The sequence below is a fragment of the Macrotis lagotis genome, chromosome 1, assembly GCF_037893015.1.
Source record: "Macrotis lagotis isolate mMagLag1 chromosome 1, bilby.v1.9.chrom.fasta, whole genome shotgun sequence".
NCBI lineage: Eukaryota > Metazoa > Chordata > Mammalia > Peramelemorphia > Peramelidae > Macrotis > Macrotis lagotis.
In genome coordinates, this window is record NC_133658.1 from 695,411,912 (window position 1) to 695,437,544 (window position 25,633).

Below are 25,633 nucleotides of genomic sequence, written 5' to 3' on the forward strand. Positions count from 1 at the left end.
CCTCCACTCTCTATTCCTTCCCACTGTCATTTATTCAGTTCTCTCTCTCTCTCCTTTTGCCCTGTCCCTGTTCAAAAGTGTGCTGTATCTGAATAACCCTCTCCTATGATCTTCCCTCTCTTCTATCACCTACTTCCCCTTCCCTCCCCCCATTCCCTCTCATCCCATCCTTTTCTTCTTATTTCTCTCTAGGATAAGATAGATTTCTATACCCTATTAAGTGTGTACATTATTTCCTCTCTGAGCTACTTCTTTTTCCTTTTTTAGATTTTTCAAGGCAATGGGGCTAAGTGACTTGCCCAAGGACACACAGCTAGGTAATTATTTGTCTAAGACCAGACTTGAACCCAGGTACTCCTGAATCCAGGGCCGGTACTTTATCCACTATGCCACCTAGTCATCCCTCTGAGCCACTTTTGATGAGAAGACTCATTCATTCCCCCTTGCTTTCCACTTCATTGAAAAAGCTTTTTCTTGACTCTTATGTGAAATATATTAGCCCCTTCTTCCTCTCCTTTTCCTTCCTCCTTAGTACTTTCCTTTATCACCCATTGAGTCCACCTTTTTTTACCATATTATACCATTATATTCAGCTCCTTTCTGTGCCATGTCTATATATGCTCCTTCTAACATCTCTTATAAATGAGAAAGTTCACATGAGTTATCAGTATCTTCTTCTCATGTAGGAATACAGACAATTCAACATCATTAAGTTCCTCATAGTTAGTCCTTCTTGTCCACCCCCTCTATAGTTCACCCGAGTCCAGTATTTGGACAACAAACTTTCTGTTCAGCTCTGGTTGTCTCAATAGGAAAGTTTAAAAATCCATCATTCAAAGTCCATCTTTTCCCCTGAAAGTGGATTTCAGTTTTGCTGGGTAGTTGATTCTCAGTTGTAAATCAATATCATATTCCAAGCCCCACAAGCCCTTAATGTAGATGATGCCAGATCCTGTGTAATCCTGACTATAGAGCCACAGTAGTTGAATTTTTTGTTTCTGGTGGCTTTTAGTATTTTCTCTTTGACTTGAGGGTTTTGGAATTTGGCTATAATATTTCTGGAAGTTTTTCTTTTGGGATCTCTTTCAGGAGGTGATGGGTGAATTCCCTCAATTTCTATTTTACCCTCTGCTTCTGGGATCTCAGGGCAATTTTGCTGTATTATTTCTTGAAAAATGCAGTCTAGGCTCTTTTCCTGGTCATGAATTTCAGCCCAATAATTTTTATATTATCTCTCCTGGATCTGTTTTCAAGGTCAGTTGTTATTCCAATGAGATATTTCACATTTTCTTTGAATTTTTGTTTTTTTGGAATAGTTTTATTTCTTCTTAAATGATCACAAAATCATCAACTTCCTTTAGTTCCATTCTGCATTTGAAGAAATTATATTCTTCAGTTTTTAATCTCCTTTTCCAGGTAGCCAATTCTGCTTTTTTAAAGCATTCTTCTCCTCATCTGTCTTTTGTGTTGCTTTTTCCATTTGGCCTATTATTTTCTTCAGTATTTTTTTGGATTTCTTTTACCAAGCTGCTAATATGGTTTTCATGATTTATCTGTATGGCTCTTATTTCTCCTCCCAATTTTTCCTCAATCCCCCTTAAATGGGAGTTAAATCCTTAAATGATTTTCAAAGTCCTTTTTGAGTTCTTCCATAGCCTGAGTCAATTTTCTATTTCTCTTGGAGGCTTTAGATACAGAAGCTTCAATTTTGTCATCTTCTGAATCTTCCATGGAACCAAAGTAATTTTCTATGGTCAGATTTTTCTTTTGTTTGCTCATTTTCTCAGCCTATGACTGATTTACTGCACTTCCAAGGCTTTGGGAGGGTTTTGGGAACACCCCACTGGGACTTTAATTCCTCCAAAGTCTCATGAGAGGCTTTGACTACTTTCTTGCCTATGCTTTGTTATGCAGATGCCCACAGGCCCTCCCCTCTGCCCTGGAGCTGTAAGGAGAGTCCCTGCTCAGCTTTGGTGGTATGGGAGCCCACACTGCAACCTAGATCTGAGTGTGGGCAAACAGCTGGGTCCTGTCCCAGGGAAAGTAGAGGGACATCTGCAGTCTCTCCCAACCCCTTTACCATCTGTGGACTGCACTCTGGAGGTGCAGACTAGCTTCCCCAATTCCCGCTACAGGTTCTCACAGCAGGGCTGCTCTGAGGCTGGCGCTCACTCTGTACTCACTCTGGTGCAGCAGAGTTCTCTCATCCTCCCTTCAAGCTGTTCCTGGTGATCTCAGGGTCAGGAGGTCTAGAAACTGCCCCCTCTGCCATGGACCCAGGCACCCCCAGGGATCTAGGTACTCAGCCCTGCTGCACTGAACTGCAGCTGCAACTATGCTCACAGTGGGTTTTTTTCCCAAACCCCTGGTGAAACAGACCTTTCCTGTGGAACTTCTAAGTTGTCTTGGACTGGGAAACTGTATCACTCAATTTTTCTGTGGGTTCTGCCCCTCTAAATTTTGGCTGGAGTCATAATTTGACAGCTTTTGGAGTTTTTTGAGGAATGAGTTTCTGGGAATTCCTGCCTTCATATGGCCATCTTGGCTCCACCCCAAGTTCTGCTTCTTGTAATCACTTGTAACCATATCTTGTTAGTGCGTCATGTGTTTTCTTCATATGTCTTTCAACACTGTGCTACCACAATTTGTGTTTTATTCTTGAATAATCCAAAGACTATAAAATATTCAGATTTTGGCCAGATGTTCAATAAACTATTTCAGAACTTTGTAGTTTATTATATGTATTTAAGACATATTGTGTGCTTACACACACAAACACACACACACACACACACACACATGCATGTATGTTTATAGCTATAGCCATATTTTTCTTTCTATATATAGAGTAGGGACTGGACCAGCAATTTTATAGTCCAGGAAACTCCCAGATAGAGGAAACTCTCTCTGCCAATGAGAGTTGTGAACTTCTCTGAAATTTATAATTTTAGATTTATTTAGAGTACTGAGAGAGACTAAGGGTCTTATCCAGCTACACACAATCAGTACATGTCAAAGTTAGAACCTAAAACTGGGGTTTTCTGGTTTCAAGGCTGACTCTCTATACCACAGTCTTTCTATGTCACTCTATATACTGTCTGCCACTGTATCTACAGAGAATTTGTGCATATATATATATATATATATATATATATATATATATATATATGTAATATCTGCATATAATATATATGTATTCTAAATATGTTTAAGTTTGCATATACAGAAAAGATAGTATATCTACATATACATATAGCATATATAATATATGAATTCATATGTGTTTTTATGTGTAGTTACCCACAAGATGTTGTGTCATGTCTCCATGAGACAGGAGGACAGCAGACATGAGATAGAGATTTGGGAAATCCCCTAAGAAGTATGAAAACTGAAGGCTTATCCTATCACAAATTACTCCTAGGAATAGGTGAGCTTCTACTATGAGAGATCTGATGAGATTGAAAAGATTACTTCATTCTGAAGACTCTAGAGATAAATCATCAAAACTTAAACTGCCATTAAGCAAAACTGAGGTTGCTGGCTCTCACTTTTTGTTTGACTAAGTACCTCTGTTCAATTAGTTTGGGGATTTTATAACTTACTTCAACAGATTCATGATTTTAGTAGCATGGAATTCTTTTTTTGACCATTGCAGGTTGCAACACATCAACTCATTTTATGTCCTACTATAAATCTTCAATAAAAACTGATTTAATATACTTCCTTGACGTCAAAGGTTCTTTTTAAAAAAATTTATTCATTTAAGACATTGGAGTTAAGTGATTTGCCCAAGGTCACACAACTAGGCAATTATTAAATGTCTGAGCCCAAATTTGAACTCAGTTCCTCCTGATTCTAGGGACAGTGTTTTATCCACTTCACTGCCTAGCTGCCCCCAAGGTCATTAATCTGGAGTCTGTGAACTTATAAAAATATTTTATAACTGAGTTTGGGTTTTTTTTTAGGGTTTTTTTGGGCAAGGCAATGGGGTTAAGTGGCTTGCCCAAGGCCACAAAGCTAGGTAATTATTAAGTGTCTGAGGCCGGATATGAACTCAGGTACTCCTGACTCCAGGGCTGGTGCTCTCTCCACTGTGCCACCTAGCCACCCTAAAACTGAATTTCAATATAATTGGTTACCTTTGTAATTCTATATATTTTATAAGAAAAATAGCATTTGTGTAATGTTTTAAGTATTGCAAAGTACTTCACAATACTTCACAAATATTATCTTATTTGATTCTTACAACAATGCTGGTGAAGAGACTAAAAAAAGCAGTGGACAAATGCCTAGGTTCTTATAGCTAGTTCTTACTAGCTATAAGACCCTATTTTATGCATTAATTTTTTTTCTGGAATGTTTCCATAGTTTTCACCAGATTGTCAAAGGGGCCTAATGACACAAGGTTAAGAGGTTAAAAGATTTGTCTTTTTTAACATTATGTGGATACCAAAGCAAAACAAGGTCTTGGATCTATTCCTCATTCTACCAACTTTCCTCATCACACAATCATGGGATAATATTTTTCATGCCATTTCTTGCAAACAAGACATCATATATGCAGCACCTTGCTAAAGGCTGCCATTGAAAATTCCATTGTCCTTGTGGTAACTCACAATTTTAATTCTCTGGAAGACAAGTTGTTTTTTAACTTGTTTTACTGTCAGAGAGCATCTTGGGAACTATTGAAAGTATGAGACTATTGCTTGAATGCAATCCCATATGCTCTCTTCCTCCTATACAATCCTAAGTCTGCTTAGGCATTATCCACCTGTGTTGACTTTCCAAGACACCTGTCCTAATGACCCAGGAAAGAGTCTGTTTATATCTCAAGGGTAGAATACACACTCTATGCACCTGCAGACAGAAAACCACAGCAATCAATCCCTGGTATTACTGTCAGTTAGATTTCACAGCTGCAGGTAACAATAAATTCTGACTATCCATAGTTCAATCTTTGCCAAATTTCTTTTCAATCACACACCTCCAGATCACCTCTGTGAAGCCTGGCTTCCATGAAAAAGGCAGTTTCTCCTCTTTCAAACAATCCCTGCTCAGTAGTTTCTTTCCACCCAAGTGGGCCAGAGGGGAAGAAAAACAAGGGACATAATAATAACACACATGTGAAGCAAAGAAAATCCTTATTAAGTAAAACCATATGTCAAGTACATGGTTCTTTTCCTCATCAGAGATTCCTTCTCTTATATGCAGCTCTTGTCCAAATTTCAAACCAATACAAATGTTGCAAAAAGTACTAAAGCAATGTCTTCATACATACACAAAACATATCTCTATATAATACATATATATATAATATATAATTCACAGGAAATTTAGTAACTTCATGATATTTCTGCTTTTTTTTATCTTGGCAACATACAAAATCATTTTAAAGGAACAAAGACTCATTAAACAAAACCATATGGAGAAAAGGACAATAGAAAACAAAGAGAGGATGAAATGGAAACAGACTAGAATGACTAAAAGAGTTAGTCAAAAATAAAGTTCATAAATGTAGTGAGGTGGGGTAGCAGATAGAGTGCCAGCTCTGGAGTCAGTAAAACTTACCTTCCTATGTTCAACGCTGACTTCAGATATTTCCTAGCTGAATGACCCTGGACAAGTCACATAACCCTGCTTGCCTCAGGTTCCTTGTTGGTAAAATCAATTGGAGAAGGAAATGACAAACCACTTTTGTGATTTGTGATCACAAAGATTTAGAAACAACTGAAATAACAACAAAAGTTCACAGAACTAGAATCTACCCAGAATGACCACTTTCTCCATTCTTTTTAATTGCTTAACACTGCTTGATCTGACTGAGCCTGAATTCAAAACTCAGTTCATGCATCACCTTCTACAAAAGGCTATTTCCAGTTTTTCCAATGACTAATGCCTTCCCTTCTAAAGTTACTTTGTATTTATTCTTCAGGCTGTCTTAAATAAATCACTCAATGTACCTATTCTATCCACCATTACAATGTAAGTTCCTTGAGGACAGGGAACATTCTTACTTTTTCTTTGTATCCTCAATGCTCAGTAAAGTAACAGGTAAATAGTAACTAATAAATGTTGACTGATTTACGAAAGCTCATGATTAAATTGCATCAGAAAATAATCTTAAAGACATTCCACAATTATTTTTAAGAAACAGATAGAAAGGGAAAAGAACAAAATATGCTAATTAAGTTAACATCTAGGAAAAATGAATGAATTTATGATTATATATAATTTTGATCAGAAGGAAAGCGATTGTATTAGAATAGAGAGAAATAATGCTACTGAAGAAGCACTGATTCTAATTGTTTACACAGGAAAGGAAGGCTTTTCGGCTTTTAGTCCAGAGTAATTTTGTTGTTTTAAATTTATCCAATGTTAATTTCTATGTCTTCAAGTCAGTGTCTATGGGTCTATTGGGAAGTGAGTATGAGTCTAAGATTATATTTGCTGATCATTATAAATAGATGATATTTCAAGTTATTTTGTTACTAAGAAATTGCAGAAGTAATTATTTCTTTTCTAATATTTCTTATTTGTGATCTAAATTCCTAAAGATACTCTTATAGTTCAATTTAGTGTGCCTATGTTTTCCACAAAAGAAACAGATTCTGCTGCCATCACTCTTGTTACTTTTCCTTAGTTACTAGTGTCCCTAAGGGAGTGCTGATCCTAAGAGAAGTAACACAGTATACCATCCCCACACTTGTTTATATTGAGAAAATCAGAAGAGATTAAAAGCCAGCCTTGAAGACAATGTGCAGATTGCCTTGTGGGGAGGGCACTGATTGAAATAAAAGAAGGAAGAATAAAGGAAGAAAGGAAAGAAGGAAGGAAAAGGGGGGGGGGAAGGAATGGGGAAGGAAGGGAAAAAACAGGGAAGGAGAGAAGGGAGGTATAAAGGAGGGAAGGGAGGAGGGAAGGAAGAAGGGAGGGAGAGAAAGAAGGAAGGAATGAAGGAAGAAAGAAGGGAAGGAAGAAAAGAGGGAGAGAAGGAAGGAAAGGAAAGAAGGATTTATTAAATATTTACTCTGTTCAAGGCACTGTGCTAATTATTTTATAAATAGTGTTTCATTTAATCCTCATAATAATGAGTAGTTATTATCTCCATTTTTACACTTGAGGAAACTGAGGCTGAAAGTGGTTGAGCAACTGGCCCCCAAACTATTGTGTCCCCAAACTAGTAAGATGCAAGTACAGTGTTCTATTCATTGAACCATCTAAGGTGCCACATCTAACACACAAGGTAAGAGAATCACTAAAATGATAGAATTTCAGAGTTAAGTAGCCCCTGAGACCATCAACTCCCACCCATCTGAACAAGGATCATTTCTATAAGTGGACCACATAATGTGCCTAATTTGCAAAGATTTCTAGTAGGGAGAACCCACCATCTTCAGGGTTAGGCCATTACACCATTAGGCAGCTCTAATCATTACACAGATTTTCCTTTCATTAAGCTTAAATCTGTCTCTCTTTGTAATTTCTAATAGTCAGCTTTACTTCTACAGTCTGGTGCCAAGAACAAATCTAATATGTCTTCTCCATAAAGAGAGGAAGGATCAGAGAATCATTGATTTAAGGCTAGAGCAAAACTTAGCCCTCAGTAAGCCCAATCCCTTCATTTTATAACAAAGCTCAGGGAAATTACAAGGGACTGATTATGAGAATAATATCCACAATTTAAATAGCAGCTAGGTTGTGCAATGGATAGTGTTGGGTTGGAGTCAGGAAAACCCAAGTTCAAAACTGGTCTCAGACCTCTGTCACCTTGAAAAAGGCATCTATCCCTGTTTGACTCCATTTCCTCATAAGTGAAAGGATCTGGAGAAGGTAATGGCAAATCACTCCAGTAATCTTTGCCAAGAAAACCCCAAAATGGGATCATGAAGAATCAGAAACAGATTGAAACCATTGAATAACAGTAACAAAGCATTCAGATGGTACTTTATCTGTCCATTGTCTAATGCTACCTCCCTAAATTCCCTGTAACCTCCAATGATTCTTTTCTTCATTTTGCACATGCCCAATTCCTTCAGCTGATGCTCAGATGGTATGATCTCATGGTCCTTCCCTATGTTTGTTGCTTTTTCTCTTCTGGGTCTCTTGAGATTATCAATATTCTTTTTATGAAATAATATTTTCCTCTTTATTGTATGCTTACCAATATCAGTAAGTATTTCAATATACAAAGATTTTCTAAAATATGCCCAGAACTGAAAACAACACACCAGATATGGTCTAGCTAAAGGAAAGTAGAGAAAGCCTTTCTCCCATCTCTAATCTTAGCCACAAAGACATTCTTTTTTTTTTTTGCAAGGTAATAAGGTTAAGTGACTTACCCAAGGTCACACTGCAATTATTAAGTGTCTGGGCTCAAATCTGAACTCAGGCCCTCCTGATCAATGCTCTATCCATGGTGCCACCTACCTGCCCCCAATACAATGACAATGCATCTGGAGACCAAATTAGTTTTACCAACTGCTTTTATCATCCAGTTAAGACTACAGCCTTGAAGTCTATTTACCCACGTCTAGCCTATCCAGGGAGTGCTCAGTTCCAACCCATTATTATATTTTCAGAAAGGGACAAATACTATAAATCATGGCTTGAATGATTGTTTAATTAATTGTCTAGATATGAGAAAGTCATGGAGAAAATATTACTAATGCAGATTAAATTTAAAAGTGTGTCTTGCATTTGTTTTCTAGTTCATTCATTGTTGCTTCAGTGGGATGCTTTTTTCCCTGAAGAACTAGATGCTATCTGTCCCCATTGTGAAGATGATTTTTTTCAACCCAAGGTTTTATATTTAGTCCTTTTAAATTTGACATTAATTTCATCCCAGTGTTTTAGAATATATAGATTTTTTTCTGGATCTTTATTCTATTATCCAGTATGTTATCCCAACCTTTGAGCTTTTTGTTATCTGCAAATCTGAACAGCATGCCAGCTATCCCTTTAATCATGTTATTGATAAAAAACATTAAATAACACAGGGCATAGACCCCTGGGCCCTCTACCACAGAATGCTTTCCAAGCTGGTAAGGTGTTCCTAGTTTCATTCAAAATTCAACTATAGTTCTATCTCTAAAATGAGATCTTTCCTGTTCTCCCCAGGCATTAGTACTTCTTTTTTGAAATTACTCTATGTGGGGGCGGCTAGGTGGCACAGTGGATAAAGCACTGGCCCTGGAGTCAGGAGTACCTGGGTTCAAATACAGTCTCAGAGACTTAATAATTACCCAGCTGTGTGGCCTTGGGCAAGCCACTTAACCCCATTTGCCTTGCAAAAAAAAATTATTCTATGTGTACATATAGATGTACCCCCCCCACAAACATATATACATATGTATATGGACTAAATGATACAATATAGCTATTTGCATAGATAAGTATCTATACTTACATATATGGAATATAATTTTGGTCTTCTTTGGTAATGAATGACAAGGACCAACCAACCAATAACTGTATGATGCCATATATAGTTATTCACATATATAAGTAAATACAACACATAGTACCTATAGTACTGTTTCATGTGTACACATGCATGTAATATGTATTTGTATAGATGTAATATATATAATTTATGTACATGATCTTCCCACCCCTTTAAAAATGTAAGCCACTTCAGGAAGGGACTTTCATTTTTGTCTTGATAACTTCAGAGTCTTACACATAGTTGTTCAGTAATTTTAGTTGTGTCCAACTCTTTGTGACCCCATTTGGGGTTTTCTTGACAAAATGGTTTGCCATTTCCTTCTCCAACTCATTTTACAAATAAGGAAGTAAGGCATATAGGATTAAGCAACCTGCTCAGTCACTTACAACTAGTAATTGTCTGAGACTGGATTTGAACTCAGGAAGATGAGTCTTCCTGACTCCAGGTCTGACACTCCATCTACTGCGTAACCTAGATGCTCACGTTACACATAGTATATGTTTAATGAATATTTGTTGAATTTAACTGAAATTAAACTATTAATATTTAGTCATTAAGAACAATCATTCAACTAGTTCCAAATCCATCTAACTGCACTTTCATGTCACTTGTATCTCTCCATCTAATCAAGATAGAATGCAAGGCTTCATCCAATGCTTTAGTGGCATCCAAGTAAACTATGAAAATTAGGAATTTTATAGAGATTATATATAAAGGTATTATATAGAGTGATGTTTTAAAGGACAATTTTCCAAATATGGGGCTTACTTATAAAATGGTATTTAAGCTCTAAAACAAAATTCATAAAGAAAGAAAATGTTAAATACATATAAAATCTTTCAATTATTTAGAAACTGACTGCCTATTCCTTTTTCTCTCTCCTATTTAAGAAAAAGTATGCATGGAATGTTATGAAAAAATCTCTGACTAAGAATTAGCATTTTATTGCTAATAAAGAAACAGAACTGTTAGACTATTTAGATTACAATTAATTTTGCCATTAATAACTGTCTAACTCTGTGTGAATCATTGTTCTTTTGTAAATTAGGAAGAAAATTTTGAAAATTAATGAAAGTTCTATTAAAAGGTAGTGACAGACCAGGACTAAAATACAATCACAAGAGTCCCTGCAGTTCCTTTCCCCAACTCAAATACAATGTATACAAAAATATGAGAAAAATAAAACCCTTGGAGATCAAGTATCATCATCACCAGTAAATTGATGGACCTGTGATCTCATCACTGTAGGTATTCCCTCAAAGAATGCAGATTATAATCCATCTGTTTCTGCTTATCTCATGTGACTTTTGTCCATTTTTGTCTACAGTCCTTAATGGTACTGACCCAGTGCACTAATGGACTTTTTCTAGTTCCTTTGGCCAATAAGGGGTGATCTACTCACTAGTGACCTCTTGCTATGTGATAGATGCATCTTTTCCCCTCATCTTAAAAATAACATCTATTTTTCTGAATAATTCGTCATGGTTTATGGTTTTAGCCTGCTCCTACCAACCATTTGTCTCTCAAGTACCCTAAGGTGATTGTCAACTTGAATTCTTCAGAGATTTTGGTATTCTGAGCTTCCACAATGCCATAAAGCATCAGTAGAAGACTTCTGCTGTTAAAAGATGAGCTTTTATTTCTGGAAGAAGTCTGAGGTTATTAAAATACTGTACACTGTCCCAGAGACAGGTTAATCCATATGACTTCTCCTTTGCACCTTCCATATCACTGTCCATTGGCTATGCCTATCCAAGATATGTACTAATGGACCAATTGCACAGGCTTTGCCCATGTGACAGTCTGGATAAAGACATTCTTCTTCATTTGGATTTTGTGTGAATAAGCTCTTTTGAGTGATTAGGACTTTTATTTAGAAGAACTTGCAGTTTTCTAGGTATAATGCAATCAGCTCAATGTTATCAGCAAAGACATTTTTTCAGACTCTCCCCTTCAATGGACTTTGCACTAGTCACTCTCCATGACGGCAGCAAAAACTTTTGCTAAATACTTACCTTGCTGTTCTGTGCCTTGCTTGATTATTAGTAAATCGAAGCATCACTGAACTATTGTTAGCAGTTTCTGGTGCAAAAATAGCCTTCATAGTACTTTTGGTTCCTTAACTATAAAATAAAGATATTTGCATTACATGGAGAAGGAAACAGCAAACCACTCCAGTATCTTTGCCAAGAAAATCTCTAATGAGGTCATTAAGAGGCAAATTCAACAAAAATTTGCATTACCCACTCTGTAGATTTTTTTTGTAAGCTTTAAAGACTTGTAAGTTATATATGTGTTTTCATTCTTTCTGGATAATGACTTATTTTAGTTGGATGATAAGGTCAATATGCTATGAAACTGATTTGAGTTTAAGAAGAAGGGGGAAAAGTCTGGAGCAACAGGGTAGGACTAAGTGGAATCTGTAGATGTGCTTAGAACTTCTTGACCATATGAGAATGAAAAGTCCAAGTGAGTAGAGAAATATTATTAGGATTCAATATAGGATGTGGGAGAATGGCAAAGACAAGCTTTGCTTGCTTTGTAATTGAAATAAATTTTTCCCTAAAGTTGGGTAAATACCACTAAAAATTACCATGATATGTATATGTCTACAGACATATGAGTACATAAAACATTTTTACATCTATATACATTTTTCCTCATCTGGGCTAAATATTTTATATATATATATATCAATACATACACATGGGCTAAACAAAATTTCCAAATTAAAAAATTAAGTTTTTCTTAAGATATTCAACCCTGCCCAAATTATGATGATGCTATAGACATAGTCTGCAACTTACATTACAACAATAGCAACCTGCATTACAATTAAAGTTGTTGGGCTAAATTTTTGCCATGAATTCCCTGACTGTATCCATGACATATTTATTTAAGGTTATGGACTGGAGCTTAGCAGAGGAAGGGCCTTCTGAAATAATTCACAATCACTTTTATTTGCAATAGCAAAAATATATCTGATATTTATAAAGATTCTGTCAGCAAATATTTTCATTCTCTTGAATTTTGGAATGACTTGATAGCTTGTTGCTCATCTCAAAAGTACTGCAACAACCTCAAATTGTTGGTAATCATGTTTAAACATGACAGATTGATAGTTGTGTTTAACACAAATGCTTTGTTTTGTTTTTTGTTTATTGATGATGAAGTTTTTTATTGTCTTAAAAATATGTTCCTTTACCAAAGGACTCTAGTGTACAATTTGAAAATAAAAGAATAAATTAATGAAAGGAAAATCTGACATCTTTAATGCCATTCAATGAAAGACTGAGTCAGGTTTCCAAACAATCAGCATTTGATATTAGCAGCAACAATTGACAGTAGAGGAATAAACACAAAATGTAGTGGTCCCTCCTATTTGGTCCATTTTGCCCAAGCCGGATTCACTTGTATTCAAAGTCATATCATTAAACTGGACACTCCTAGCCCGAATTCAGTTGGCTTTGCTGTCCTATCTGGCTGCAGCCATGGCTTCCTGCATCCCTTGGACCCTTAGAGAAAGTAGAGATTGATGTACAGCCCTTCACCAAAGACTTTAAGTAGGTGTTTTCAGTTCTGCAGAGTCCCTCCTGCTCAAGGCCTTTAGGGAATGGGTGTGTGTCAGAAAAAACACTTGGGATAAAGATGGCAGAATGTAACATAGAAAGGCTGAATAGGAAAGGTAAACTTCTTGTTCTTCTCCCTTGCACTGTTATCAGAATTTACCTGCTTTGAGATCTATTTTTAAAATTTCAAAACAGATAACCCATGAGAAAGACTGAAAAGTATGAGTCCAAAATATCCTAGCCTGCACCCTAAAGCATGCCAGGTCCCAGAAGGCACCTTAGTGACAAAACCTCATTAAACAAAGGGCTTTCTCATGAGGGAGTGGGTAGCCCCAGATAACATTTGCCTACTTTACTCTTCTTTTTTACAAGAAGCCTTAATTGCCTTCACCATGGGTTGCAATTGTTTTGCTCCCTCCTCCTTACTAAAAGGGTGACAACACACCACGGAAATAGATTGCTGTCTACAACAGGGATTTTCAGGGCAAATTCAGAAGAAGGTAGGAGATGGGAATTATTTATCTTGGGAGTTGGAAAGACCTGAATTCAAATCCTGCCTCAAATACTATCTGTATGACTTTGGGCAAGTCATTTAATTCTATCAGCCTCCAATCTCTAAAATAAGGATGATAACAGTATTGACCTCACAGAGTCCTTGTAACAATTAAGTGACATAATATATGTAAAGCCCTTTGCAAACATTAAAGCTCTCAGTTCATGATTGCTGGTTAATGTGAACATTACCATAAGGGATTAATGTGTATTAATACAAGAGACAGTGTGTTGTAATGGATAGAGAACAGTCACAAAACCAGAAAGATTATGATTCACAATTGGCTTTGACCTTGAGCCAGACAACCTCCAATTGCCATATGAATTACTAGAGCTGATTCCCTCACTTGGGAATTTTCTTTAAACCAATGAAATCAAAGGTCCAGTTCCTATCCCTAAAGTATATTGACAATAAAGAGGAGCTACTGCACAGTTAAAGAGTTAAATTTAGCAATCATTTAACAAAGATAATAAATGATTTTTTGACATCATGGGCCCTTCTGTGTCCACCATGGTCCTGTTGGTGGGTGAGAGAGGGAAGTTCTGAATTGGTTCCAGATAATTCTTGGTCTCCTCACTCTTGGGGAATGTGGAAGGCACAGGCTTGGAGTACCCCCCAGATCAGCTTCTTATAGACTAAGGGAAGCTTTAGGCTACTCCAGATGACATGCTAGATTCCAAGCTAGACTCCAAATTCCATGTTAGGCTCCATCCTCCTCAAAAATAGAACAAGCCAACTATTTTAAGTTTTGTTGATATCCTCTGGTCTCCAGTCAGCACCTTTTAATTACATAACTGATGAGTTAATAGAAACCCGGGCAATAAACCATTTCATTTCACTATTTTGAGTGTTATAGACAGTGTATCTCATTTCAATGCTTCTAGGATCTGGGATATCATGAGTAAGGGGTACTCCCTCCCCCAGAAGAAATCACATCTACTATAAGATTTAGTAGATGATCCTTGTGATTTTGTTGGTCAAAAAATACCATCATCCTGAAGCCAACTTGATGACCCTTCTCGGATTCTGGGCTGTCCTCAGACAACCCCAAGGGCCCCTCCATGCCATATGGGGATATCAAAGCAAATTTTAGTGCAGGAAGTCCACCCATAGATTATCAGTCCTTATACCTAAAACTTCAAACACCTTGAATTTGTATTCCTAAGATTTAAATGCCAAAATATAAATTCAATTTACTTTACCAAAAAAAACCATAAAGAACATTTTTTTCCCCTGGAGGTCTTCTTTCCCCATTTAAAAATGTATTCTAGGGGTGGCAAGGTGGAACAGTGGATAGAGCACTGTCCCTGGAGCATGAGGACCTGAGTTCAAATCCAGCCTCAGACACTCAATAATTGCCTAACTTGGTGACCTTGGGCAAGTCACTTAACCCCACTGCCTTGCAAAAACCAAACTTTTTTAAAAATCAAAAAACAAGTATTCTATTGGCCAACCTAGTGGTAGTCATCTCTAGAGGGGAGAGAAGAAAAAAAGTAAAGTTACATGATAAGGTTGTTGTATATTAGAAAGGAATAGCAAATTGTGCATAGTAGATTTGCAGTTTCATGTATAATCATCTTTTTTATTTTCCTATGATATAGAAATGCTTGTTTTATTTCATAAATTTAAAAAAGGGAGTATAGGGTGATGGAGGAGAGGGGGCTGTTGCATATGTGTGCTTTGAGGTTTGCCTGAAACTAGCTATGCTCCCATGGGACAGATTCTTTAAACTCCAATTCTCCTAAAAAACCAATTCCTCTGAAATTAGCTTCTGAACCTCCATCACCATTGATTGAAACAATTCCCTGGGAATGTTATTTGACAGGCCAATTGTAATGTACTGGATGGATTTCGAACCTCAGGCTTTGAATGACTTCCACGACTAAACATCTGGCTCCATCTAACATGTTTGATTTTACTGAAATGGGCCCCACTTATTTCAAACCAGGGCTGGCTGTAATACTCAGGTGTTGTGGTTTATAATTGATTTGAAGTAACACATGATTAATCCCATGGACATTTTCTAACATGTGATGATTCATTGACGTTTCCACATAAAATTTTGATAGGTGTCTCAGATTTCCATGAGTGGCACAATCTCACATATTCTTTTCCTTTTGTCACGATTTTCTTTTCTAATGCAGGATCATTGACCAGTCTTTTGGCCAGCTGAACAAATTCCTGAGTATGGGAGAACAATAATCCTGTATCTTCATGCTTAACTACAGCCCCATTGCCAGTTTCTTGCCAACACGGGAATTTCCAGGTCCATCGCCTCCAGAACTGTGGCTGACATTCCTTCTGAAATGGAGCTATTCACGACAGCGAAGCAATTTTTCACAATGGTGTGAAGATCTTCTCAAGGTATCTCCCCCATCAATTGTACCCCAGCTGTCCTTTTCACTCTGACTTTTACTTCACTTGTAAACACTGGATCAACTTCAGGTACCACAATAACCATGTAAACATTGGGCTCTTCTTGATGCCATTCTGAGATAGCATCCACCAAATAAAGAGGATCTTTGACTCGTCTAAGTCCACATATCAAAATAAATATGTGTAAATTATCTGCACGCTGGTTGATCCCTGCACTTTGTAGAAATATGTTTCAATTAAAGGTGACATTTGGCATCATTGCAATTCCTTGATTTTGGACATGGACTTTACCCTTAGCATGTGGCCACTTAGTTAATGCCATTTCCTTCAGTGATTCTGTAAAAGCCACTGCAAATCTGGCTTCTTCTAGAACAATCCCAATCATTTGCTTCTTTTCTCCATGTTTAATATATTCATTTATATCTGTTCCTCCAAAGATGATTCCAAAAGGTATTCTGTGTCCTTGCAAAAAGTCTGCCTCCTCTATACAGATGAAGGCCAGTGCTGCCTCAAACTTCTCAGTATCAATTAGGCTGGCTAGTGTTGAGGAGCTTTCAAAGTCAAGAGCGTCTTTCAGAATACATGTGTGACCTACGTAGGCATCTAGATGATCCCGGATCCGCGTAGCCATCACGGCGTTGCTGGTGTGTGCTCACAGCATAGCCAGGAAGAGGATCTGCATGGTGCCGCTGGCCCGGGGCGTGAGCCACCCTGGCCATGGACCAGCCCACCCCAGGCTTGGGCCTTAACACAAATGTTTAAAGGTAACCTTTAGCATATTCCATTTAATTAAGTATAGCTTTTGAAGTTTCATCACCTGAGGCGTAACTCATTGCTGTCACAGATGATGCGGCCAAATTTTGATTACAGACAGGTGAATGGTCAGTAGAAAATCCATTACAAACTTCATGCTACTTGCTAACCATCATTCTGAAAGCTAGGCAGAAAGGAGTGGGGGAAGGGGGAGAGAGGAGAAGGGGAGAAGGGGAGAAAATTTGATTAAGTGGAGAGGGATGACCAGCAAAAAACACCAAGCAACAAGTAAACCATAGATTAGTTTATTCTCAGGAGTCTAAGTTTTTCTTGGATGAGGGAAGGATCAGAGTTTTATAGAAAGGAGACAGAAATGTGGTAGCTTCAGAGGAGCTAAAAGCTCAACCAGAAAAACTTGCTGTTTCTCTTTGAATTGTAATGTATATCTGCCTAGTAAAGTTGATAAAATCCCACTAGCTTCTACCTCCAGGATCTAAAAATGTTTTTTTTTTTCCATCCATTATACAGTTTCAACCCCAGCAAAAATTCCTTAGTTAAAATGTCAACGCTAATCATGAGGCTTTGTTCCTAATTCATGTCTCTCAAATTGGAAATCTCTGCTTTTCAGACATTCTCTCTACAGAAACCTTGTTTCTCAGGGGCTGCTTCAACATCTTTTTCTTTAGTTCATATTCCCTCCAGATCTAAGCAAGAGGCACCCACATCCTAGTTTTTCCAATCTTGTAGCAGTGTACTGAAGGCTCTGAGATTTTTAATACCAATTTAATCATTTTTTCCTGTGACAGCCCAAGCTCACAATCCTGTGTGACTAAGAGTGTTTTTCTTTTAGAGAGAATAGGTTGATTTTATTTTAGAATTAACTCCCCTTCTCTTCCCCTTCCCAAAACAAAAATAAAGTTAATAATAAAATTAATTAGCATGCAACTAAGATATATTTTTTTAAATTTTTTTTTGGCAAGGCAATGGGATTAAGTGGCTTGCCCAAGGCCACATAGCTAGGCAATTATTAAGTGTCTGAGCCCAGATTTGAACTTAGGTACTCTTGACTCCAGGGCCAGTGCTCTATCCACTGTCACCTAGCTGCCCCAGATTTAAATATTTCAAGATTTGCAAAGAGATTTTATATATTTATACATATACATACAAACACATATGTATATGAAAAAATATGATCCATAAGATAGCAATATCTCAGGAGGAAAAAAAACATTCTCAATCACAGCAAATATAATGCAAGGAAAGCAAATTAGAGTATTGTTGTTTTATCACACTGCTAAGTAATTATTAACTGTCTGAGGCCAGATTTGAACTCAGGTTTTCCAATGCACCACCTAGTTAGCCTTGTTTAACCTTCTTTAAAGAGGACCATGACATTAAGAAAGTAATGTTATAATTTGTAATTTGGGCTATGCAAAGTCTCCTCTTACTCTCCCCTTCAGAGTCATTTGGGTCCAGTAGCCACATATAAATCAAGATGACTGGAAATAGCCTTGGATGTAGTAGGAGACCATGGTCAAAATTTTTAAACTAAAGTTTCAGTTTGTTTGGAGCAACATCCATTCAGTGATTAAGACTATGTAGGAAATGGGGCAAAGAATGCCTTCTTTTACCTAGTTAAAAAAATCAGTCTTAGAAGAGAAGATCCTCGGGGGTTTCCTGACCAAAACAGAAACAATTGGTTATCCACACTCTTAGTGATCAGAGTCTAAACAATGACCATACAAGGGATGAGCTGGAACCTACTTTTAGCCAATGAATGAGAGCCAGAATAATTTGGGTTAAAGGCATGGTCCTTAAAAAAGAAATATAGTCTTTAAACCACAAAATATCTCACAAGGTTCCAGCAATCAAAATTTTATATTTTGTGGGGGGAGCACCAGCAGATAAGGGAGAGTTGTAAGTGGAAAGAGGGAGGGGAGGAAGAGAGAGGAAAAGAGGGAGGAAGAGGAGGGAAAGAGGGAAGGAAGGAGGGAGGGAAGGAGGGAGGATCTGCATTGCCCAAATGGAATTGGTCAGTTAGGTCTCCAGTGGGGCAGCTACATGCCACCGGGAAGGTAATGTCATGTCTTGCAAGTGAATTGGATTTATGCGAGACTATGCAAAGTCACCAGCCTCACTTTCACATGTGGAGTCATTTAGATCAGTAACAAGATATAGATCAAGTCAACTGGAGATAGTCCTGAATGCAGTGGTCAAATTAGATTTTAAGCCTTAAACAAAGGTACCTAGGGGATGTAGTGATAGAATATTGGTCCTGGAGTCCAGAAGATGCCAGCTCAAATTCTGCTTCAGATAGTTACTGGTTGTGTGACCTGGGCAAGTCATTTAAAGTCAATCTCAATTCCCTTGACTATAAAAATGGAATAAGAGTAGCAAAGGCTTAATAGGATAGGTGTAAGAATCAAATTTTGTCATTTGCCATTTTTCCAAGTTCTACATAAATTTTGTAATTACTATAATTCAGTTGAAAGAAACCTTAGAAATCATCTAAACCACCTTCCTATTTTTCCTGAGGTCCAGAATGTCAAGGTGACTTTATCCAAAAGAACAGGGTCAGGATTTGAACCCAGATATTCTGAGGCAAAAATCTGCTGGTCTTCACTCACTGCTTCTCTTGTTAATAATTAAAAGATCATGAGATCCAAATTAGGATCACAAAAGCACTTAGCAAGACTCCTAGCACAGGGTATCCACTACTATATAAATATTTATTCCTTTCCCTACCTTTCTTATCTTCTCTTCCCTTCCCCTCCCTTGTCTTCCCTTCTCTTTTCCACTTAGATCAGGAAGGGAGATTAAAAGTAAATGAACCCAACCCAATAGGTGAAGAAACTGAACCCAAAGATATGGGATTTGAATCCAAATCTTCCTGACTCTAAATCCATTATTTTAGCTACTACAATGAGGTAAGACTATGTAGGAAATTACTATACTAAAGAACAAATCATTTGTAGTCACAAATAATGAAGTTAGAAGTGATTTTTAAGAGATAAAAAAGAGAATGTGCATGAATGAAATAGTAGAATTTGAACATTACTCATGATGACTACAATGGCTACCAAAACATAAACAAAAAGATCACTCAAAGGAATTTGGCCTTCAGATAATTTTGGGGTAATAAATAATGAAGTATGCCTCCCTCACCCTCAGGAGAGATACAGGGATTGAAAGGGGAATACAATGCATATATTTTCAGGAAGACACTTCATATTATCTATTGCTTATTGCTATTCAGTCGTTTCTGTCATGTCTGACTTTTTTTTTTTACCTCATTTGGTTTTCTTGATAAAGATATCAGAGGGTTGTTTTTTTTTTTTACAATTCCTCTCCAGGTCATTTTACAGATGAGAAACTGAGTCAAATAGGTTAGAGTTAAGTTATCTAGGGTCATAACTAGTAAGTATCTGAGGCCAGATAGGCTGGCATTCTAACCACTGCACCAACCAACTATCCTATCCTGCTTTTGTTTGTTATTGGGAAGGCTGTTGGGAGAGGGAGGACTGAGGAGGGGAGAAAGTATATGAAGAATATAGATGTATCCAGAAATTATAGTGATACAAAATAAAACAAAAAACCATATATATAACATTTAAAAATGATTCAATGCAAGGAGGAAGCAATGTGAAGAACCATAATCCCTCTGATTGGAGGGTGATGAGCTCCTTCTATAGCCTTTACTTAAGAAGGATAAACAGGCTGGCCATCTCTTCATTTCCTATCAGATTGCTCTCCTCTGGATTTCTCTTTCATGAAGCAACTTCCCCTCAAATCCACCTTTCCCCTTTCAGCTTCCTTTTTTGTAATGTCTTCCACATTTAGAATTGAAGTTCCATAAAGACAGGAACTGTCTTAAATTTTGCTTGTATTTGTACTTCCAGTACTTAGTACAGTTTAAATACTTAACACATATTAAATATTTTATGCTTTTTTGACTGACTAAACGACAGACCAAAAGAAGGCACAGAGAAATATTAAGAGAGAAAAGAATCAAAATAAAATGAAATACATATAGAAGGCTTTGTAGATTAAAATGCTATGTAAAAAGTTTCTTAATATTGTGAATAAAATATTTCCTCTTGATCAATCCATTTATTGCCTTCCATATTCTACCTTTTCTTCAAATAAACAGACAGCAAAAAATGTTAAGAAACTGTAATAACTAAGTTCCTTTTGCTGCTCCCCCAAATCATAACATTGAGAAAAATGAAAGTCAAACAGCAGTCTTACAAGTTAAATCTGACTCAAATTTCTCCCTTTTAAAATTCTCTCCTCTGATTTAGTACATCGTGATATAGTCACATTGCTGCTTAGGACAATTCTCTACTATCCTAAAGTGGAATACTTATGGAGAATAGGATTTGATCTCAATTTTGCAAAGGAGTCTTCAAATATTTTGTTATAATTTTCCTCGAATCAATGCTTGATATTAAATAGTTATTCAGTAACACATAGTATAGTTTTGCCCTAAATATTTAGGATGCTACTTGGAAAGATTTCTACCTTAAAATAACTTGAATGTGAATCCTACACTGCATCACTTACTAACTTGTAGTGTAAAACATGGCAAGTCAGTCAAAAAGAGCAGGCAAAAATATGATACAAAGAAAGAGGTGGTTATCTCTTCTGGGGTTTTGGTCTTGCTTCTCACTATTTAGCCTTAATATCCATGCTGTAGCACAATTGAAGGAAGAAGATGTCAAAAATTTGGCAGACTGAAGGTATTTTGTCTTCTTAGCAGCATCCTTCATTTTGAATCTTCTAAAATTTCTCCCATATATTCCTATAGTTTTATAAATTCCTCCCTTTACACCTCTGAAAAATACATTTCTATTTCAATTGTCAAAAGGGATGTAAGTATTTGGAAAAGAATATGCATCAAAACTGACAAGACTGTGAATGAGTGAGAGTAGGCAGGAAGGAAAAAATTCCATGTCATCAATGTCTCAGCACACTGCTCATTGAACAACTTCTATTAAGGTCATCTGCATTATGGTGCCAAATGCTAGGCAGATCAGCAATCATTTACAGTACCTAACAAAAAATTGTGAGTTGAATTGAACACACACACACACACACACACACACACACACACACTTCTGTTCCAGGGCCACTGAAAGACTGAATTTCAGTTTCCCTTTTTAATATAAATTTATTTTTGTTTGCTGAAAAAAATTATATTTGTTTACTGAAAAGAAAAAAAGTGCTGATCTTCTATACTTGATTTCAGTTTTTGACCCACAATTTGCATTTGAATGACCACTAACACAATTTCTAAAGCAACTTGGGAGAAGTCGCTTATATGAGCTCTTTGTCCATTCTGTAATAAGGAAACATATGGCATGATTATTATTAAATAGTTATAATTCATGCTCACTCTCCTCTTTATGCTATGTTATTATCCACCTTCATTACTAATTTTTTCCAACTCCATCGCTTCTTTTTCTATATTTTTTACCCTTTGCACTACTTACCAACACTTAATACCTCCCCTCTATCTTAGAAGTAGCTTAAGTAAATAGTTATGTTATCAAACTGGCACAAGGAGCCAGTTGGCAAATAGCAAAACTGGGCATGGGGGAAGGGAATGGAGTACATAAATTTTTATTCATCACATTTTTTCTCAAAACTAGAAAATTCACTCATTGAAAAAATTCATGAGTGATGACTGAAGAACAAGACATATTCACTAATAATCAAAAGAGAAGATATATAAAAGGGAAAGTTAACAAAACAAAACAATATATGTGATCCACTAAGTGAGTATTCAAGAAAAGATGGTTTGGAAGAAGAAAAAGAAATAAAGTTTCTGAGAAGAAAAAAGATGAAGTGAACCTTGACGGATTGGGAGAATGTAAATTGGAAGAGGAGGGACAAGGGCAATCCAGTGGGAGACACAGCATTCAATTTAATTAAATTCAACATACAATTATTTTATATCATTTACAAAACACTGCAATAAAATAAGGAATAGTTCCTGACTTCAAGTATCTTAAATTCAAAAAGAATAAATATGGATTTAGTTGAGAAGAAGAGAGACTCAGGAACCTCTAAGGAGAAGACAGCATATGAAACATATAATATTCATAATGTCTTATGGTATAAATAAAAGAATAATAGAATATTGAAAGAGAGGTGCTAGTCCAAATACTACCAAAGTCATGCTATAATATGAGTGGTCTTTATGCTTTTGCTAAAAGAATGAGTTCTATACAATGGGCTATATAGAATGAACATAGCAAAAGGTTAGTGTCTGAGTCTTTAGGGGGAAATGACCAAATGAAGGAAAATAGAAGAAAAATACTGAATAAAATAAGGAAGGATCAGAAAAATAGGAGAAAATAGGATATTATTATATCATAGAGGTTAAAGAAGAGAAAGGTTTAAAGAAAAAGTATGTTGTCAAAACTGTCAAGTGAAAAGGAATTAAGAGATGGGAATCAATGTTTATATATCCTCTGCTGTGTGTTAGGCACTGTGCTGAGTGCTTTACAAATATATCATTTGATCTTCACAACAACCCTGCAAGATAGGTATTGTCATTATTCTCATTTTTTTTAGTTGATGAAATCAAGGCAAATCAAGGTTAAAAGATTTTCCCAGTACAAAGTGAATAAGTAATTAAAGCTGGATTGGAACTCAAGTCTTCTTAATTCCAAGCTCAGTACTCTATACACAGTGCCACTTTGAGCTTACCTAGAGAGGTCAAATAAAATAAAAACTAGGAAAAACCATTAGACTTGAGAGAAGGTTAGTGGAGAATTACAATGATACAGTTTTTTTTTTTAGATTTTTCAAGGCAATGGGGTTAAGTGGCTTGCCCAAGGCCACACAGCTAGGTAATTATTAAGTGTATGAAGTTGGATTTGAACCCAGGTACCCCTGACTCCAAGGCCGGTGCTCTGCCCACTGCGCCACCTAGCCGCCCCTATGATACAGTTTTAATAGAGCAAAAGCAGGGGCTGAAAATGGTTGCATGGGGTTAAGGAGTAAGCAGATCAAGAAAATTCCTTGGAGAAATTTAATACTAAAAGGGAAGAAAAAAACATGGTACTTAAAAAGACTGGAGGTTTGAAATAGCTATTTGGGGAAATTAACATGATTTGAAAAAGATTACAGAAAAGCAACAAGGGCCAAGTTGAAATTAAAAAGCAGTTTAAAAATAAGGATTTATAGAAGGAAGGAAACAATTTCACTCAATTCTCTGATTTTCTTTTTTCCTTCATATTTTATTTTTCTCCAGTTACATGAAAATACAAGTTTTTAATATTCATTCTTTTTTTTTAGGTTTTTTGCAAGGCAAATGGGGTTAAATGGCTTGCCCAAGGCCACACAGCTAGGTAATTATTAAGTGTCTGAGATCGGACTTGAACCCAGGTACTCCTGACTCCAGGGCCAGTGCTTTACCCACTGAGCCACATAGCCCCCCTTAATATTCATTTCTTAAACTTTGAGTTCTGAATTCTCTCCCTTCTTCCCACCCTACTCTCCCTCATTAAGAAAGCAAGTTATTTGATCTAGGTTAAAAATGTGTAGTCATGTAACACATATTAACTATCTTAATACAAATAAAAGCATACTTTTTTTTTTTTACTTTATTTTTCTTGAGGTTTCTCTTTTTAGGTTGTGAAAGTAAACATAGCCCCACCCTAAAAAGAGAAACCTCAAGAAAAATAAAGTAAAAAAAAAGTATGCTTTTATTTGTATTAAGATAGTTTTCTTTATCAGAAGTCCTTCAGAGTTGTCTTGGGACACAACACTGTTGAAAAAAGGAGAGTCATTCACTGCTGATCTCCCTGCAATATTGCTGTTACTTTGTATATAGTATATACAAATGGTATATAGTATATACATTTCTCACTGTACCTGCTCATGTAAGTCTTTCCAGGTTTTATTGAGAGCATCCTGTTCATCATTTCTAATAGGAGGCTAATATTTCATCAAAATCACATGCAACAATTTGTTCAACCATCCCACAACTGATGGGTTTCCCCTCAATTTCCAGTTCTTCGCCATGAGAAAAGAGCTGCTTACACATAAAGGTGCTTTTCTTTCCTGTTTTTCATTTCTTCTGGAATAGAGATCTGGTAGTAGCATTGCTAGGTCAAAGGGTAGGCATGATTTTGTAGCCCTCTGGGTATAGTTCCAAATTGCTCTATAGAATTGTTGAATCATTTCACAATTCCTCCAGCAATGCATTAATGTCTCATTTTCCCTCATTCCTTCCAACATTGGTCATTTTCTCTTTCTGCTCTCTTAGCCAATCTAATAGGTTTAAGATAGTACCTTAGAATTGTTCTTTAATTTTTTCTACAATCAATAGTGAGTTAGGATTTTTTTAAAATATGGCTATAGGTAGCATTAATAACCTCATCTGAAAACAGTTCATATCTTTTGATCATTGAACTGGGGAATGGTTCTTATATTTCATAGATTTGACTCAGTTCTCTATGTTTGAAAAAATGAGATCTTTATCAGAGAAAGTTTTTTTCAATTATTTTCCCCACTATTTATATGGCTGACTGTATTTTCTCTCCATCCTATTTCCCTCCACTCCCTTTATTCTATTCTCTCTCCTTTCATCCTCAAAAGTGGTTTGCAACTGACTACCCTCTCTTCTTTCACCTTCCCCCCCCACCATTCTTCCATCCCTTTTCCCTCATACTTTCTCCTAGGCTAAGATTGATTTCTATACCCAATTGAGTGTGTGTTATTCCCTCTCTGAACCAATTTCAATCAGAGTAAAGCTCATCCCCCCCCTCAACTAACCCGTCCCACTCTACTGCATGTTTTTTCTAACCTCTTTTATGTCAAATAATTTACTCCATTCTACCTACCCCTTTCCCTTTCTCCTAGTAATTCTATAATTTTCTTCTGCAATATTCTGCTATCTTATCAAAAGCAAAGAAACTGACAAGT

At 36.5% G+C, this 25,633-nt stretch overlaps 1 protein-coding gene and 1 pseudogene across 2 annotated transcripts in view; both read right to left on the reverse strand.

Moving 5' to 3' along the window:
* CERS6 (ceramide synthase 6) overlaps nt 1–25,633 on the reverse strand; it is a 334,583-nt gene that overhangs the window by 232,091 nt on the left and 76,859 nt on the right. The gene's annotated exons all lie outside the window — the stretch shown is intronic.
* On the reverse strand, nt 10,307–24,253 carry LOC141507793 (glycosyltransferase 1 domain-containing protein 1 pseudogene; annotated as a pseudogene).